Below are 12,790 nucleotides of genomic sequence, written 5' to 3'. Positions count from 1 at the left end.
GGGGATGTGTTGTATCTGTTTTGCGGTTTGAGGACGATTTTGTAACTCGATGACAAGTTGAGGGACCTTCGGTGTACCTTTTCCCTTCAGATATAATTATGCCGTGTGCAAGCACCAATTGTTTTGTTATTTTGCTTACTTTACTGGATTCGAAGTTGTATGTTCATGAATGAAAAGGGCCGAAGCCCAAAAGGCCCATAAAACCGTACTGAATTTGGCCCTTTTTTTCCTCATGCAGAACGGGACGCTGCTTGCTAGAGCATTTCATTTGATTTCATTCATCGGTTGGTACTACTTTTTTTTACAACGTTTTAGTGATTTTTGTCTGGTGGCAAACTGGTGCGATGACAAGTTGCAGCAAATACGAACAACGCAGCCAGACTGCTCGCCGGACGAATCCCATAACTTGGCAAGATCTTGGGTCACCCCTTCCGTGGTCGAGATCTCGGTGTGTGTCGCCTTTTGCTAGCTGATCCAAGGCCATTTTTTGGCCTTGGCAACCATTGAAATCCCCTTTTTGTCTCATGTATTTATCGTTAGCACAAGTGAAGACACAACCTTCCTTTACCCCCTCATGATTCTAACATAGTGTTTGATCTTCTTTTTGTTTTTTTTGGAATATAAGAGCTAACATATATAGGGCTTGTTTACTTTGTTACCACTTTTAACCATACTAAATTTTGGTAAGGCAACAAAACAAACACACTTGTCATGTTAATGCTACCTACCAAATTTTGATAATTTTAGAAGTTTTTGCTCCTAAAAATGCTACCAAATTTTGGTAAGGCAACGGCTGAACACAACCAACGCTATCGGAATTTGGTAGTGCCAAAATGTATTAAAGTTTGGTAATACAAAATTTTGGAAGCGTTGAAAGTAGCTACAATCTGAATAGCCCATAGCGCTCTACTAGATTCCATTTTTATATGTACAATTTACAATCGGCCAACGACACAAGTTGCTATTTATGTGAAGGGAAAATAAACGTAAAATAATCCTTACAAACTTATTAAAAAAACTGATGTGGCCAATTGTGGCATGTAAGTGTGTCGTGCATTTTCATAACCAGACGGTTAAGATTTCAACCCATCAACTATTTTCACGATATTTGATATGGTACATGCATCCACAAATTAAAGAATGAACTGGAGATATATTTTCACTTTTTCATTTTTTTTTTGTACTCAGTAGAAAAAAAAGTAGAAACAAAAGCAAGGTGGGGCCTTCCAAATCTAGCATAGGTCCTACAGAATTATCCTCTTCTTCCAATCCGTGGGCCAAGTGGGCCACCCAGAGCGACGCGACAGGTTCGCCAGAGGGCGAGAAGGGTCTGGCCCATGTTGGCCCAGAAATGTGACCCTCCCAAATGTTCCCTTCTTTCCCAAAAGTAGGGAGGAAGAGAAGAGAAACAAATTAACCAGCAAACGATTCCCCAGTGGCTATGTGTTCTTTGGTGTGTGTTGACAACAAATCCTCCACGCATGAAAAACATAGCGATATATTAGCGTATGATTATGTATTAGCTAAAAAACTTAAAAATAAATCAATATAATTTTTAAAGTAACTTTTCTATATAATTTTTTTAAAAATGTGCGTGCGGGAAATGTGCGTGCGGGAAACAAAAAGTGGAGGTTCGGAAACACCACAACGAACTCAGCTGGTAATGTCAGTGCAGTAGCCCTTTTTGTGTAGGATATCCAAGTTTACCACCCGTTTGAAAGAAGAGAAAAAGAAAGTGAGAAGCTTCTTGTAAAAACAAGATGAACTGCTTGAGATAGATATGATCTAGACATGTGAATATTGATATCCAAAATATCCAATGGGCGTCGTCGATCGAGTGAGAAAGTTGGCCCTTTAATTTTCTGTCTCAACTTGTAATCAGGATCACCTTTCATCAGGATATGGTCGTCATAGGCTCATAGCAAAATCACATGGCCGGTAAGTAGCAGCAGGAGCAACTTGCATTGGCCATGGACCATTAACATTTTTGCATGCATGGTGCATCGATTGCTGAGATGTCCAGGTGAAGCCCTGGTACCTAGTGATAAAGCGATGGCACAGTCCCAATGGCAAGAGAGAAAAAGAGAAGAAAAAATGGGAATTTCTTTTCTTTTTTTTTTAAAAAAAACGAGACGGAACTTTGTTCGGCTTTTATATTTAGAAGAAGAGAATTGACCCAATTTATAAGGAAAACCAGGCCCAAAAACCATATAACTGCACGGTTAATTACAGGAAAACCGATTGAAACCCACCGCTACATAACTAACAACGACGGCGAAGCCCAAACGAAGGACATCGCTACCAAGCTAAACACAAAAGCGATACAACAGCTCCGACATTGCAGAAGAGGTGTTATCGTTGCCGAGGGAATTTCTTTTCAACACATTCAAAAGAATTGCACTGATCGTTTGAGTTACTTCCGACAAACCGTAGAAATATGAATGATGCAAAAAAAAAAAACAATATACGGATGAAACTTTTATGTTTGTGTTGTTAGCAGTTTAAATGACAAATACTTAAAAACGAACTGTGCAGTTGGTAAAAAGGAAAACCATAACATTGGCTCTGGAATTAAATTTTAAAATCTAAATTTTGATTGCGCCTGATAACTAACCTACTGTAACAAACCATTGCTTACAATGAAGACAGCGGCGTTTCTACAGTATTCGTCACAGGACCCCGAGTAGAATTTCATTCTTTAGCTATTTTAGTTTATAATAGTTATATTATTAGTTGAAAAATTAGAGTATTATATGTGTTATGACATGTATAGGAATTTTGGTGATTTTTGTTATTCTGGGTTAGTCACTGATTTAGGGGTAAAAAGGTTAACGGCCTGGCGAGTTCTTTTTCCCCTTGAGCAGTGTGTTACGGTTTTGTTTCGACCTGTGAGGCTGTGACAGACCCAACCAACCGTCGTCGGGAACTGTTTTTTATTTTGTTTCTAGCTGTGTTTTCTCGAGATCAGTTAATTTCTTTTGTTTCGTTGCTTGGTCAAACAGCCTTTTCCGATTGGTGGCCTGAATTTCATCTGACGACATTCAGACGTTTGCAGCGGCAATTCGATCGTTTCTCTTGTTCGTGGATTTCGACACCGAGAATTGCAGCGACGACAATTCGTAGTAGTAAGGCCTTGATTAGTTCTCAAATATTTTTTCCTTAGAACATCGTATCAAATTTTTAAATATATGTGTGAACCATTAAATATAGATAAAAATAAAAACTAATTGCACAGTTTGTATGAAAATCGCGAGACGAATCTTTTGAGTCTAAGTAGTCCATGATTAGCCATAAGTGTTACAGTAACCCACATATGCTAATGCCGGTTTATTAGGCTTGAAAGATTCGTCTCGCGGTTTCCAGGCGAGTTATGAATTTAGTTTTTTTATTCGTGTCCGAAAACTCTTTCCGATATCTGGTCAAACATCCGATATGACACCTAAATTTTTTTTCGCGAACTAAACAAGTCCTAATAGTAACACTTATTTTTCATTCATCTAACATAGAGAGATGTATTGTTTTGAAGGTGAGTGGGAAGTCGGGAAAATATGTAGTGCAAACCACATATGTAGTGGAAACTTGAAAACAAACGTTGGATCGAGAAATAGACGTCCGAGATTCGACCACGTCACCATAAGTTAAAATTTAACTCCCGGTAAAATTTTAACTCATGAGTGAATCTGCGAGTTAAATTTTAACTCACGGTGACGTGGACGAATCTCGGACGTCTATTTCTCGATCCAACAGTAGTTTTTAAGTTTCCACTAGATATATGGTTTGCAGTACATATTTTTCCTGGGAAGTCATGTGCATGATTTTTCTTACTTAGTGAACAGGGGCGGTTACGACTGTCATGTTTAGAGGTGGCTTTGACAGAAAAAATGGGGTAGCAGTGGAACGTGCATGCAAAAGGTAGCGGGCATCTCACGTGTAAGGCACATGGGGGTGTGCAAGGCCATCACTAGTCACCTCTTTGTCAGCTTTCGATCAATCACACCACCGGCTAGCTAGAGTACTTATGTTAGAGCTTAAGCTTACATGCATCTTATGTAAGCTAAACTCTAATTAACAACATGCATTGTACCGTAAAAGTTTTTGTAAAACTACCACCGATCAATGTGATAAAAAAGTGTTCCTAAATATAGAATTTTTGGCTATAAATATGAATAAGCACATGTCTAAAGTTGTAATTCGAAATGCTTATATTTTAGAACGGAGAGATTATTAGAGAAATATACAAAATACACTATAGTAACACTCGCTTTTTTTAAATGTGTACATGGAACCTACACTATAGTAATATACAAAATACACTATGTTTGACCATATATGTGTACATGACAATCGCTGTTTTTTTTATAAGAGAAAATCCGGTGGTTGCAATGCATGGACCGGTCAAATAGCAAGGCATTATTAAAAAGAAACAAAGAAAATATAGTACTAGTATTGGTCCTGGTGAGGAGTACTTCATCCGTCCTTAAAAAAAAGATAATTTAGATAGGGATTTGACACCATCTAAGACTAGAGATGAAAACGGAGCGGATAATTTCCATCCGCTACGGATAAAAACGAATACGGATACCTTTCGGATCGGATAATTCTCGGATAGTTCGGATACGGATATTTTCTCTTGGATACGAATATGAATATAGCATCAGGGTTTCCGTCGGATACGGATAATAATTCAGATATCCGGTGAACAATGCTATTCGGATATCCGCAGAAGCCACAAGACATACCCCATTTCTTTATAACTCTATGACCTTCAATATACCTTTTTAGATTTTAATAGTAGTTCATCTCTTAACACTAGTCCACATTATTAATATTATTTAAAATTTTAAAAATATTTATAAATTATACTACATTTTATATAAAATGAGCTAATTATATATGTTGATATTTGTTTCTATTAGAAGTTGAATTGGTTTTCGTGTTCTAAGAAAAATTTGTTTCCGTATTCGTGTCCGATCATATTCGATTTTTATTCGTATTCGAGATAGTCCGTATTTGTTTCCGTATTCGAGTTATCCGTATTCGTTTCCGTATCCGGCAAAAAATATGAAAACGAATATGGTATGAGTATTATCCGTCCGTATCCGCTCCGTTTTCATCCCTACCTAAGATTATAAATCTGGACTGTCCAGATTCATTGTTCTAGGTGATGTCAAATCAGTGAAATCACCACCTAGGTTGCCTTTTTTTTGGGCGGGTAGATATTAATGAAAAGAAAAGTGCAGGTAGCAACGAAGCGCACAGTGGTTATTCACCCTAGTAAGGATTATTTTCGCGAATACGCAAGAGATTACATGTCAATATATTAGAAGAAAAAGAGTTTTGTTACACAACGCAATCAACCAGACCGGCTTATGCCAAGGAAAGGGAAAAAAACAAAACCAAAATAGAGGAAGAAACTACTACGACGGCTAAACACAACTCTAATTAGCTAGGGGTAGAGCCACACTACACTCATAAGAAATCCCCAAAAGAAACAACGCCAGCTAATGACTGCAAATAACCCTCCGAGAGGATGGCCTTCTAGAATAACTGAGACGAAAGAGAACGCATAGTGAAAGACCCTTTAGTTCCGTTCACCCTGGTGAGGATGACGATGATGCTTTTGGTCGGGCAAGGCCAGCAGGATGGATCGATACTACTAGTAGTGTAGTAGTACGACGTTTGGCTGGGTGTGGGTGGCTACGTGCGTACTCCTACAGGTGCAGGAGGGAGGCGAGCGATCGATCGATACTGCTGCTGGCATCGGATCCTATAGTGGGTAGGGGCGTAGCGTACGTCTCGACGTCCAAGGTCCAACCCAACCCAGCCGCGCGCAGCACGTACGGTACACAACGCAACGGAGCGGGACACAGATGAGAGAGCGACTCGCGCGCACGCGGACGACGCGGAGCACACGGGACCGTTGGCGATGGCCCCGACGGAAGACGGGAGCTAAGGCAGGGGCAGAGGTAGGGCGTGTGGGCGTCACCCGGTGCGCACAGCGATTCTCTAGGGAGATACGTACACGATCGATATATCGATTCGGGGGATGGATTCGATGGACGATGGGGGTACGTACGATACGACACGGCGTACCACTTGATGCGATGAGCGTGGCATGAGATGAGCGCCTATCTGCTGCCTGCGTGGCCTGTCGTCTCGTCTGTCGCGGTGTGATGCCCAGCCCAGCCGCACTCCCTCCGTATTCCGTATTGTATTTTAATATATTATACCGTTGATTTTTCGAACAACGTTTAATCATTCATTTTATTCAAATTATTTTGTATAAATATAAAAATATTTGTGTCATACTTAAAGAATATTTGATGATAAATCAAGCCACAATAAAATAAATGATAATTACATAAATTTTTTTTGAATATAAGACGAATGGTCAAACGTTGATTAAAAAGTCAACAGCGTCATACATATGGAGAGTAATAACTAAGACACCGTTCCAATGAAATACTAGGATGTGTCACATTCACCTAAAATCTCTTTATTTTGAGACGTATGGAGTATACTAGTACATTGTTTGCTACGGAGTATCTTTTTTCTCCATTCACATTGTTGTGCATACTTCTTCCATCAATCAATCAGGGTGTGTTTAGTCCGCCAAAAGAATTTTTGGGTGTTACATCGGACGTTTGACCAAATGTTGGAAGGGGTTTTGGGATACGAATGAAAAAACTAATTTCATAACTTGCCTCGAAATCTCAAGATGAATTTATTAAGCCTAATTAATCTGTCATTAGCATATGTGGATTACGGTAGCACTTATATATGGCTAATCATGAACTAATTAGGCTTAAAAGATTCGTCTCGCGATTTCCATGTAAACTGTACAATTAGTTTTTTATCTATATTTAATGCTCCGTACATGTGTCCAAAGATTTAAACGTCCAGGAGGTTACCACGCAACATGCAGAACTACTCCACTTTGCAATGGACGGTCACCCACCGGAGTCCGGAGCTCACTGTGGATAAACAGTTGTACTCGCCGTAGAGTTGGTCGTAGGGGTGTCCCTTGTCCGGTCCTTTTCCTCGCTCCCTTCCTCCCAAGCTGCTGCTGGTGGCGACGGCTTTTGTGCGGGAGCCAATGGGATGCCTCCCAACAATTCGGCTGGGTTTTTTTGGGAGCACACGCACACACAGTGTCTCAGACAAAGGCTACGGAAACAAAAGAGAAAGCCATCAGTTATTGGTTCCGTTCTCGCATTGCAGTACTTGCATCTGCTGTAGTTTGCCCACGAAATCATCGTTCGTTGCGTCTGCCAATGGCAATTGCAGGCCGTCCTCATTATTCCTCAATAACGGCGCCATAGGCCGGCATAGCAATGTCCGTGCTGCTACTACTACCGTTTACCTCGTTGGCCGTTGCTGCTGCTGCCATCGCCATTGAAGGGTCGTGTCGCCGGCGACAACCCAGCCTTGATTCGGGGGAGAACATCTCTCGTCCTTCACCTTGACAATGGGAAAGCGCATGCATCTCGATCGGTGAGTGAGATCAGAGAGATGAGCCTTTTGCTGTGCTAGGAGGACTAGGAGCACTATACCTAGTACTCCGTACTTATATTTGTACTGCTTTGCTATGGAGCCTATCTCCGTCCCAAATTAGTTGTCGCTCTAACTTTTTACTTATAACGTTTGATCATCTGTCTTATTTGAAAAATTAGTGTAAATATAGAAAATGATAAGTCATACTAAAGTACATTTTGATAATAAAGCAAGTCACATATAAAATAAATAATAATTTTATAATTTTTTAAATAAGGCGAATGATCAAACTTTACAAACAAAAACTCAAAGCGATAAGTATTTTGGGATGGATGTAGTACTCTACTACTTGGGTTTTTTTTTTTTCAGTTTTCATCTCATGTTCGCAATAGCTGTCTTGATATTTTTGCTTTGCCGGCTAAAGATTAGGCCGACCAAATTTCCTTATGATTGAGAGTTAGTACAACTGGACAAGTTTAACGATTTTGATAAGAAGCTACGGAAACTAAGGTAAAATGAAGATTAAGTTTTTTACGTAAAATGAGGTGGTATTAACGTATGATTAATTGAGTTTTAATTATTACAAACTTGAAAAATAGATTAATGTGATATTTTAGAGCAACTTTCATATAGAAAGTTTTCACACGAAACATGTTGAGATTATAGACATATAATGATTTAATCTATTCCATAAATAAATCATGACATTACAGATGAAAACTAGCATGAACGCATCATTAGATCTACACATGTAAACTACACAGTATAACATGAACAGATCAAATATGCGCAACATATTGAACACGTACCGAGGTGACGGAAAGACCGGCTGCTTAGTCGAAACTTTTCGCAAGTGTCTACGAAGGCACGAAACACGCGAACGAAGAGGAAGGCGAGCCGTCGCGAACGAACAGGGAGCAGTCGCGCGAAGCGCTTCCCAAAAACTTTATTGCCGCCTTCTCCCGGTGCAGAACGTCGAAGGCAGAGGTTCCGGAGACCTGCTCTCCCGATCGCCGGTGCACGCCGGCGAGCGGGATGGAGTAGTCTACGAGCGACGGCGCAGTACAGAGTAGGAGGCAAACCCTAGATTGATTTTGCATATGTTGCGTGAAGACGGCAGGTCGGTTTATATAGAGAAGGGTCGCTTGATCAGGGCGCCCGCACGATCTCTACTGCGCGTAACCGAACCGGATAAGTCGCGCGTAACTTATCCGGACTCCACGCCGTTTGCACGCACCGGATCTTTCGGAACGTTTCCAAAACAAAAACGAATCCGAATTTGCAACAAAACAAAACTGCAAAAGGAGGCTGCATCTGCGCAAGGGTGAGGAGCCAATTTTTCGGACCATTCGACGCGTACGTCGTGCACGCGCGCCGCCGGCCCGGCCCGGCGAGGCGAGCGAGCGCGCGCGCGTGTTTCCCCTCTTCTCTCCACCACACATGCTTCAAGTGGCTAGGAGGGCATCCTCCCTTTTAAGGAGGTCCCCCTCTCCTAGAATAAGCAAGGTGGTACTAAACTCCACATGCATGCCATCCCATGAGGTGGGCTTTTGTGATTTTCCAAAGAATTAATCTTCGAGTGGGCTAAGGCCCATTCATTAATTCCAACAATCCCCCACCAAATCTCAAAATCCCACTGAGATTTTCCTTTTCCAATGTACTATTTATATACCAGCGGTTCGATGGAGACCAATTAAGGTTGAACATCCACCTAGAACTCCAAGCTACACTTACTCACAACTTGAACAATGGACTACGCCTTGAATTGCAAGTCTTGTGCAAGCAAGTTTCACTCAAAGTCTTATCTGGTACTAGACCGTCTGTAGACTACCCCTCGGGTGGAGCGTATAAGTCATACTCCTAGGTCTTTAGTAAGCTTCCTAGAAGATTCACCCAAAATCTTCATAGACTGCGACCAACAGTCAAGCTCACAAAGGTGAGTTCTTTCAAGAATGCTCTGCAGGACAACATCTTTGCTAATTAAAGCCAACAGAACTCATTAAGGCATAGCCAACCTGCCTTGCAGCTCACGAGAGTATATGCATCTTCACTTGGAGAGGGTATATATATTGGTACTCTCCTCTAGTTTATTAATGGTTTGTTCTTCCCAGGATCTAATTCACGGGATCTCCGATCACATAGACTGGGTTACCACCATAGTATAACTCACATGGGTCTCAAACCCATCTCCTTCGATGCATTGTCTATCACATTTCGTGATAGTCCCTTCGTGAAGAGATCTGCCAGGTTTCTCGCTGTTTGGATGTAATCCAACGTTATAACTCCGGAGTTTCTTAATTTCCTGACAGACTTCAATCGTCTTTTCACATGTCTAGACGATTTCATATTATCCTTAGAACTATTCACTTTGACAATTACCGTTTGATTGTCACAGTTCATAAGGATAGCCGGCACCGGTTTTTCAACAACAGGCAGATCCATTAATAGATCACGCAGCCATTCTGCCTCAACAGTAGCAGTATCCAGTGCCGTTAGCTCTGCTTCCATGGTTGACCTCGTCAAAATTGTCTGTTTGCAAGACCTCCATGAAACAGCACCACCACCCAGTGTGAAAACATATCCACTAGTGGCTTTGATCTCATCCACATCAGAGATCCAGTTAGAATCACTATAACCCTCCAGTACCGCAGGATACCCAGTATAGTGAAGCCCCAATTCCACAGTACCTTTCAGATAGCGCATTACTCGCTCAAGTGCACGCCAGTGATCATCTCCCGGATTAGAGGTAAATCGGCTCAACTTGCTCACAGCAAAGGAGATATCAGGCCTAGTTGCACTAGCCAGGTACATCAACGAGCCAATGATTTGGGAGTATTCCAGTTGATTTCTAGCAATTCTCTTGTTCTTGCGAAGCAACAAGCTAGGATCATAAGGTGTTGGAGAAGGCTTACTATCAATGTAGCCAAAGCGATTCAAGATCTTCTCCACATAATGAGACTGCAAGAGTGTAATCCCATTCTCACATCTAATTAGCTTAATGTTTAAGATAACATCAGCTACTCCCAAATCTTTCATATCAAAATTTTGAGACAAGAATGATTTAACCTCATTTATCACCTCAAGGTTTGTCCCAAATATCAGTATGTCATCAACATACAAGCACAAAATAACTCCCTCACCCCCACCATGGCGATAGTACACACATTTATCTGCCTCATTGACTGCAAAGCCTGCAGATGTCAATGTTTTGTCAAATTTCTCATGCCATTGCTTAGGAGCTTGTTTCAGACCATACAAAGACTTCAACAATTTGCACACTTTGCCTTCTTGACCTTCAACTACAAACCCATCAGGTTGATCCATATAGATCTCCTCATCCAGCTCTCCATTAAGAAAAGCTGTCTTAACGTCCATTTGATGAACGAGAAGACCATGTGAGGCTGCTAGGGAAAGTAGCACACGAATTGTGGTCAATCTAGCAACAGGTGAGTAAGTGTCAAAGAAATCTTCGCCTTCTTTCTGAGTATAGCCCTTAGCAACAAGCCGAGCCTTGTACTTTTCAATAGTACCGTCAGGCCTAAGCTTCTTCTTGAACACCCACTTGCACCCCACAGGTTTACACCCATAGGGTCGCTCTGTCACCTCCCAAGTCCCGTTAGCGATAATGGAATCCATTTCACTACGGACAGCCTCCTTCCAGTAGTCTGCATCAGGAGATGCATATGCTTCTGAAATTGACTTAGGAGTGTCATCCACGAGGTACACAGTGAAATCATCACCAAAAGACTTAGCCGTCCTTTGTCTCTTACTCCTTCGAGGAGCTTCACTGACATCCTCCTCAGAGACAAGTTCATGTGTATGTTCAGTTTGTTCTGGTGGTGTGATTGAACTGGGAATTATTTCAGAGGGTTGGTTCGAACCACTATGTGTATCCTTCATTGGGAAAAAGCTCTCAAAGAAGGTAGCATCACGAGACTCCATAATTGTACCAACATGCATGTCCGGTACCTCGGATTTAACTATTAAAAATCTATAGGCAATGCTATGATGAGCATATCCCAGAAAAACACAGTCCACAGTCTTAGGTCCAAGTTTGCGCTTCTTCGTTATTGGTACATTGACTTTCGCCAAGCACCCCCATGTGCGCAAATAAGAAAGTGATGGTTTTCTACCAATCCATATCTCATATGGTGTTTTGTCCTTATTTCTGTTAGGAACTCTGTTTAACACATGATTTGAGGTCAACAATGCCTCCCCCCACCATGCCTTAGGCAGTCCCGCGGTGTCCAACATGGCATTCACCAAGTCAGTCAGTGTGCGGTTCTTCCTTTCAGCAATCCCATTAGACTCGGGAGAATAGGGAGGCGTCCTCTCATGTATGATGCCATGTTCCTCACAGAATAAGTCAAACTCGTTCGAGAAAAACTCTCCACCACGATCAGACCTAAGCCTTTTTATCTTTCTGTCAAGTTGATTTTCAACTTCTGCCTTATAAATTTTAAAATAGTCTAGAGCCTCGTCTTTCGTTTTCAATAAGTACACATAGCAAAATCTAGTAGCATCATCAATCAATGTCATGAAATATCGTTTTCCACCCTTCGTCAACACCCCATTCATTTCACAAAGATCTGAATGTAGGAGTTCTAGTGGTGCCAAGTTTCTCTCCTCGGCAGCCTTGTGAGGCTTGCGAGGTTGCTTCGATTGCACACAACTATGGCACTTAGAACCTTTGACAATGGAAAACTTAGGAATTAAACACATGCTGGAAAGCCGAGACATCAAGCCAAAATTAATATGACATAAACGTGAATGCCAAACATTAGCCTCATCATCCACACTGCCACAAATATGGTTCACAGACTTATTGCAGAAATCAGAAAGGGAAAAGCGGAACAGGCCTCCGCACTCATAACCTTTACCAATAAAATATCCATGTTTAGACACGACTACTTTATTAGACTCAAAAACCAACTTAAATCCGTCTCTAGTCAGACGGGAGCCACTAACAAGATTCCTGTCGATAGAAGGGACATGCTGCACGTTCTTCAGCTGCACGATCTTTCCCGAAGTAAACTTCAGATCTACCGTGCCAACACCATGAACAGAAGCATGTGACCCATTCCCCATTAGGACGGTGGAACCCCGTGCGACCTGATAAGAAGAAAACAATGAGATGTCAGCACAAACATGTACATTGGCCCCAGTATCAACCCACCAATTAGTAGATTGATTAACTGAAAAAACAGTAGGTAAATTACCATACCCGCTTCCATCTCCAGTGTTGCCAATGGTCACATTAGCAGACTTAGAAGTCTGCCCTGCAGGTGCCTTCATC

Source organism: Oryza sativa, chromosome 8 (genome assembly GCF_034140825.1).
Source record: "Oryza sativa Japonica Group chromosome 8, ASM3414082v1".
In the NCBI taxonomy this organism is placed as follows: domain Eukaryota; kingdom Viridiplantae; phylum Streptophyta; class Magnoliopsida; order Poales; family Poaceae; genus Oryza; species Oryza sativa.
The sequence above is the reverse complement of the archived record's forward strand: the minus strand, read 5'-3'. Positions refer to the sequence as shown.